We start from the raw sequence: 6,607 nt of genomic DNA, 5'->3' as shown, positions 1-6,607 counted from the left end.
TTTCCCTAATTAACTCAGAAACTCATTTTATATAACATTTGATATCATTTATATCTCATGAAATTCAAGTTCGCCTTTATTAAAAATGCTGTGACATACATACATATGTATGTCATATGTGTTCATCCAAGACAGGGAAAAGCCATTCTTATTAACACGTTGCTATTCTTAGTAATTAACTCCAAAAAAAGCTTAAGTTTTGGATAGAGATTATTCTTTATCCTCAACTATCAAATGATGCAAAGAAGATGAAACTAAATTAATTAAATGTACACCCTAAATGTGTTCAGAATACAGTGGGAAGTGCTGATTAAATCTGGTGAAGTGCCATGCATTTAAATGTGGCTCATGAAGAAAAAAATAAAAAGGAGATCAACTTGAAGTAAAAAATAAAAAGGAGATCAACTTGAAGTTTCCAATGATATAAGGGGCAAAACAGAAAAGAATTAACTGGAGAGTGATGGGGTTCAGGAAGTGCTATCCCAAAATATGGCACCTTGTCATATTGAATATTTTAAGCTGAAAAAGTTTGATAAAGTGGCAGAAGCAGGAAGTCACTCTGACTCCCCCCACTTCTCTGAAACAGGACATAAAACCCTCATGTGAGGGATATACACTACGAGGAAAGGAACATCTATAGCTCCAAAGACAAAGGGACACCAAGAACAGCTTTGCCAAGACTCCCCCAGTTTACTACAATTACATCATAGTCTTTAACCTATAATATTCCTCCTTGACTGTGTATTCTTCATCAAACATAGCATAAAATATGCATGTCTAAATGTTTCTTTTGGTCTTCATTTCCTTATGAAGTCTCCAGTCTCATGTGAAACTTATACTGAATAAATTTGTAGGCTTTTTACCTGTTAATCTATATTTGTCAGTTTAATTGTCAAACCCAGCCAGGGACCCTAATAGGGTTGAGGAAAATCTTTTCCTCCCTTAGAGTTTCTGGTGACTATTAAGGGACTCCATCATCTGGAGACACCTTGCTTGGTCCAGAAGCTGCAGTCAGAGATCTTGGACCTCTGGCAACAGCTGTCAGTAGGTAAGAATTCTTACGATGTCAATCTTTCATATCTCTGCCTGTGGGGACCCGTTGAGCAAGTGTGGTAAAAGTCTTTTCTTTCCCAAATTCAGATTAGCAAAAACAATTGTGAGAATTAGTTCTTTAATTTGTAACTCCTGTGAATTTTGTTTGCGGGGTACCCATTGATTATTTTCCTCCTGGGAACAGCTATTGCTTTCCTATTTATCTCTCATTTTGTGCTCTGAGGACTCAACTTGGCTTTCCACGTGTTGGGACATGCAAGTATTGGTTCTTGCATGTGCAGGTGGCTAACTGTCAGATTCAAGGCCCCAAGAATGTGGCTGGACAAAAATGTGGGTTGCACCCTATTTGCAACTAAAGTCCTACTGACAATTGCCAGCTCTTAGGGAGTTAAGTCTTTCTTTCTTTTGGCTATCTTGAGAGTGGGTCTGGATCCTGGGAAGCCTTCACATTTGCACCCTCCTTGGGAACAAATTTTGCATCCATGATTAGTTATTGGTTTTGGTTTTGGGTCACCTGATAGGTAAAACTTTAGTTTAAATACTTGAAAGGATTTTTTAAAGGAGCTCTAGGTCTGATGTTGGCCAAATTGGAGGCTGATATTCAGAGCCTGATAGAAATACATTTTTAAAGTTATTCCCCCCAAGCTAAAATAGAGCTATGTACTTAGAGGGAAAAGAAAACATTGTGAAGCCTTTGTGGGAGGATTTATTAAATCATTCCAAAGACACACAACTCTAAATCTAAAACACAGGAGTCTTTTAACCATCTTAGCTTGATCTTTTCTCCCTGATATAAAGATAATATAGCTGGATGAATGGGTCAGCCCTTTGATATCATTCAGGCTGTGTGTCAATTATTTGAGGAATTAAAAAACAACTGTCCTGAGCACGCTGTGGCCGCGTCAGTCCGGTGCGACCTGCACCCGCCTGGCCGGTCGCCCTGCCCGCGCCCAAGTCACGGACATAGCAGCCTCGCTTCTGCTGCGGCAAGGAGGAGCAGACTGTGCTCATAGAAGCAGGAGTGTTTCGAGGACTTGTTTCTACAGTTTCTCTCTCTGCAGAATCAGGAAAGAATGAAAAGGGATTGCTACCGAATCCCAAGAAGCAAAGTCCACCAAAAAACCCCACGCCAGCCGCCACCCCAGCTGAGCTGTTTGACAACACCACCTACAAGAATCTCCAGCATCATGATTACAGCACGTACACATTCCTGGACCTAAACCTGGAGCTTTCGAAGTTCAGGATGCTTCAGCCCTCTTCAGGAGGAGAGTCACCTCGCCACTGAGAGCTCAGCTTAAATCTTCGGTGTCTTTCTGCAACCTTGGCAAAAATAAAATCCACTCAGCAGTCATGAAAAAAAACACAAAAAAACAAAATACAACTGTCCTTTTCTTATAAATCTTTACAAAACCTGAAAAGCAGTTCTAGAAGAAATTCAAAGTCCACCTGATGCTAATCAATCCCCAAACTTGCTCTACTCACCTAAAAATGCTTGCAGATATTGTAAAAGATCAAGACATTGGAAACATAAACAATTTTCCTGCACTTAAGAGAAAGAAGGAACATTTGAATAATAATTACCTTAGACCTATGATAATAGGCAAATAAGCACCCAAACTCCTTTCCGAAGAAAACTTACATCCTTTCTCTGTGCCATTGAGATGTAAATTTTCTACCATGTCTTCTCTAGGCCCTGAAAGCCATCTCTCTCTCTTTTTTTAATTTGATAGATGTATATTATTTATTTATTTATTTAGTTAGTTATAAAACATCTTTATTGGAGTATAATTGCTTTACAATGTTGTGTTCATTTCTGCTGAAATACAAACTTCAGGGAGATGATTCTCATCAGAAGGGAAAAAGAAAACAAAAAGCTATTTGGAAACTAAACACATGAAAAATCTTAAAAGTCTCCACAAATATTGGTAAATAGTTACCTATTTACCATTTGTGTCAGAAACAGTTTGAATAAAAATATAAAGAGGAAATAAACTAATGAGTTTTATGTTAATATACCTGACACACAGCTAAAATTATAACAAGATCTCTGTTTATGTCTGCATGTTTATCTGTCTTATATGTATGCATAAAATCCCTTTAAAAAGTTCTACTAAAATAAGCTTAGATATAAATGAGCTATCATAAAAATTAGGTATTTTTAAAACTCTCAGAAATATATAAACTAACCCCAAATTTTTAAGTTCACATAATCTGGGATAATCTTTGGTAAATAGAGGTAGTTTTTAAATTGTTGGGGGTGAAAAAGGCATGCCTTTAAGTTCTCACCACTAAATATAATACAAACATACAATTTTCTTCTACCTCGGTTGACTAGTCAAATGAGATTATGCTATTTCTATTAAATGTTTAAGATCTTAAAACTATAAAGCCAACCTATGAATTGCTTGATGGGTGTCAAGGGTGACAGTAAAGAGAGAGAGATACAGTAAGAGAGTGAGAAGAACCATATGTTTAATATTTTAGGTTCTTTTCTTCTGTACATTTTTGATACTGCCTGATTTGTCAACAAGAAAAATAAGATAATAGCTAGTTTTGTTTAATGTGACATGAAATTTTCATGAACAATTCAGGCATAATTAAGAACAAATGAATTAAATAAATGTAAGTTTATAAATGAACTTTTAAACAATAATTATACTTTATGATATATCTACTTAAAAATAGTTTCAAAAATAGGTTAATAACTTGAAACCTTAAAACTATACTAAAATAAATTAAATGATGGATATTAATTGAATACCTAGAACATTTCAAATCAAGATAAAATATTGAAACATCAACTGATGAACATAACCTTATCTAATTTGACATCTTGTTTTATATGGTATAGAAAAAATATACATTAGTGCATTAATAAACATGAGAAAATGTACTATGAAAAGACATATGCCATTAGAAATTATGAAATGATATATTCATATATTTGCTACAGGATGATAGTACATGGCAGACAATTCAAAATTCCTAGTTTCCTCTGTAAAAGAAAAATTAGTAATGGATAAAATTCTAATCAATGTATGTAAATAAAACCATTAGGAATGATAGAGTAAACTTTTAAAAAACTCTATATACAATGAAAGTAAGATGTTTTTGTATAAGAAATCTATAAAAGACATGTTTCTGTTAAGGGAAAAAGAGTAATTCTGTCCTAAAATAGAATCAGTGGTTGGTCCCGAATGAGAAAGAGAAAAAGATTAGGACAAAAACTGAATGGATATTATAAATAAAAGTTGTAGAAGGAATCTTGGAAAATTAATCTTCATCTTGTGTGTTCAAAGCTGGCTAAGATTGGATGGACACATTTATAATTATTTTTAATATTAGCCTTAGTATTAATAGTACACTGATAAAGAAAAATAACAATTATATGATTTTCTCTCCATTAAAATGATAGTTTTTTCAGATTACTGATCAGCTCTTAATAAGAAATTGTAAAGAAAAAAATTTTTTTCCATTATCTTTTTAGTAATCTGCCTGGGAAGCCAAGAGTTTCTGTCTTAAAACAATTTCCCATGCTTCATGTTGTCTTTATCAGGTCTTAGATTATTAAGTAAACTGAACCTCCAAAATGTTAAAGAACTAAACTTCTGTTTTGTTTTGCTTTTATAATTATGTAATATTCTCTATTTACCATTGAGTTCTTTTATTACCCCTTTTGTTAAATAGATAAGTATTGTTTCATAGTAACCTATGATTCTATTTACTCAATTTTTTTGACATTTTTGACAACTTCCCGAAATCAAATTCTAAATGGAGTCCTTTTTCTTTTTAAAAACTCTTTATTGGAGTATAATTGCTTTACAATGTGTGTTAGTTTCTGTTTTATAACAAAGTGAATCAGTTATACATATACATACGTACCCATATCTCTTTACTCTTGCGTCTCCCTCCCTCCCACCCTCCCTATCCCACCCCTCTAGGTGGTCACAAACCACAGAGCTGATCTGCCTGTGCTATGCGGCTGCGTCCCACCAGCTATCTATTTTAAGTTTGGTAGTGTATATATGTCCATGCCACTCTCTCACTTTGTTCCAGCTTACCCTTCCCACTCCCCGTATCCTCAAGTCCATTCTCTAGTTGGTTTGCATCTTTATTCCTGTCTTGCCCCTAGGTTCTTCATGACCATTTTTTTGTTTGCTTTTTACATTCCATATATATGTGTTAGCATACGGTGTTTGTTTTTCTCTTTCTGAATTCACTCTGTATGACAGAATCTAGGTCCATCCACCTCACTACAAAAAACTCAATTTCACTTCCTTTTATGGCTGAATAATATTCCATTGTATATGTGTGCCACATCTTCTTTATCCATTCATCTGTTGATGGCCACTTAGGTTGCTTCCATGTCCTGGCTATTGTAAATAGAGCTGCAATGAACATTGTGGTACATGACTCTTTTTGAATTATGGTTTTCTCAGGGTATTTCCACAGTACTGGGATTGCTGGGTTGTATGGTAGTTCTGTTTTTACATTTTTAAGGGACCTCCATACTGTTCTGCATAGTAGCTGAGTCAATTTACATTCTCATCAACAGTGCAAGAGGGTTCCCTTTTCTCCACACCCTCTCCAGCATTTATTGTTTGTAGATATTTTCATGATGGCCATTCTGAATGGTGTGAGATGATATCTCATTGTAGTTTTGATTTGCATTTCTCTAATGACCAACGATGTTGAGCATTCTTTCATGTGTTTGTTGGCAATCTGTATATCTTCTTTGCAGAAATGTCTGTTTAGGTCCTCTGCCAATTTTTGGATTGGGTTGATTCCTTGATTGATATTGAGCTGCATGAGCTGTTTGTAAATTTTGGATATTAATCCTTTGTCAGCTGCTTCATTTGCAAATATTTTCTCCCATTCTGAGGGTTGTCTTTTCGTCTTGTTTATGGTTTCCTTTGCTTGCAAAAGGTTTTAGGTTTCAGTAGGTCCCATTTGTTTATTTTTGTTTTTATTTCAATTTCTGTAGGAGGTGGGTCAAAAAGGATACTGCTGTGATTTATGTCATAGAGTGTTCTGCCTATGTTTTCCTGTAAGAGTTTTATAGTGACTGGCCTTACATGTCAGTCTTTAATCCATCTTGAGTTTATTTTTGTGTATGGTGTTAGGGAGTGCTGTAACTTCATTCTTTTATATGTAGCTGTCCAGTTTTCCCAGAACCACTTACTGGAGAGGCTGTCTTTTCTCCACTGTCTATTCTTGCCTCCTCTATCAAAGATAAGGTGACCTTATGTGCGTGTGTTGATCTCTGTGCTTTCTATCCTTTTCCATTGATCAATATTTCTGTTTTTCTTTCCAGTACATTTGTCAATTTTCAGATGCAGGCACGGACCCTAAGAGGGTAAAGGAAAACATTTTCCTCTCCTACAGGAGTTAGTACTCAGAAAACACTAGTCTGAGAAAAAGAGGAGGAATATCAAACTGGGTTTCAATCTAGCAAGTTTGGTGCCCAAAAGAAGAGATAACAGAAACATAGAATTTAATAAAACCTTTTAATATAAAATGATTTAGGTGAAAGGTAAATAAAGAGGAGAAAAAG

General features: G+C 35.1%; 1 pseudogene; it reads left to right on the top strand.

The window, feature by feature from the left end:
• LOC103074591 (NADH dehydrogenase [ubiquinone] flavoprotein 3, mitochondrial pseudogene) overlaps positions 1–2,338 on the top strand; it is a 3,886-nt pseudogene extending 1,548 nt beyond the window's left edge.
• Positions 2,339–6,607: the final 4,269 nt, after the last annotated feature.

Source organism: Lipotes vexillifer, unplaced genomic scaffold (genome assembly GCF_000442215.2).
Source record: "Lipotes vexillifer unplaced genomic scaffold, Lipotes_vexillifer_v1.1 scaffold1593, whole genome shotgun sequence".
Lineage (NCBI taxonomy): Eukaryota > Metazoa > Chordata > Mammalia > Artiodactyla > Lipotidae > Lipotes > Lipotes vexillifer.
This window is presented reverse-complemented; position numbering and strand designations above follow the sequence as displayed.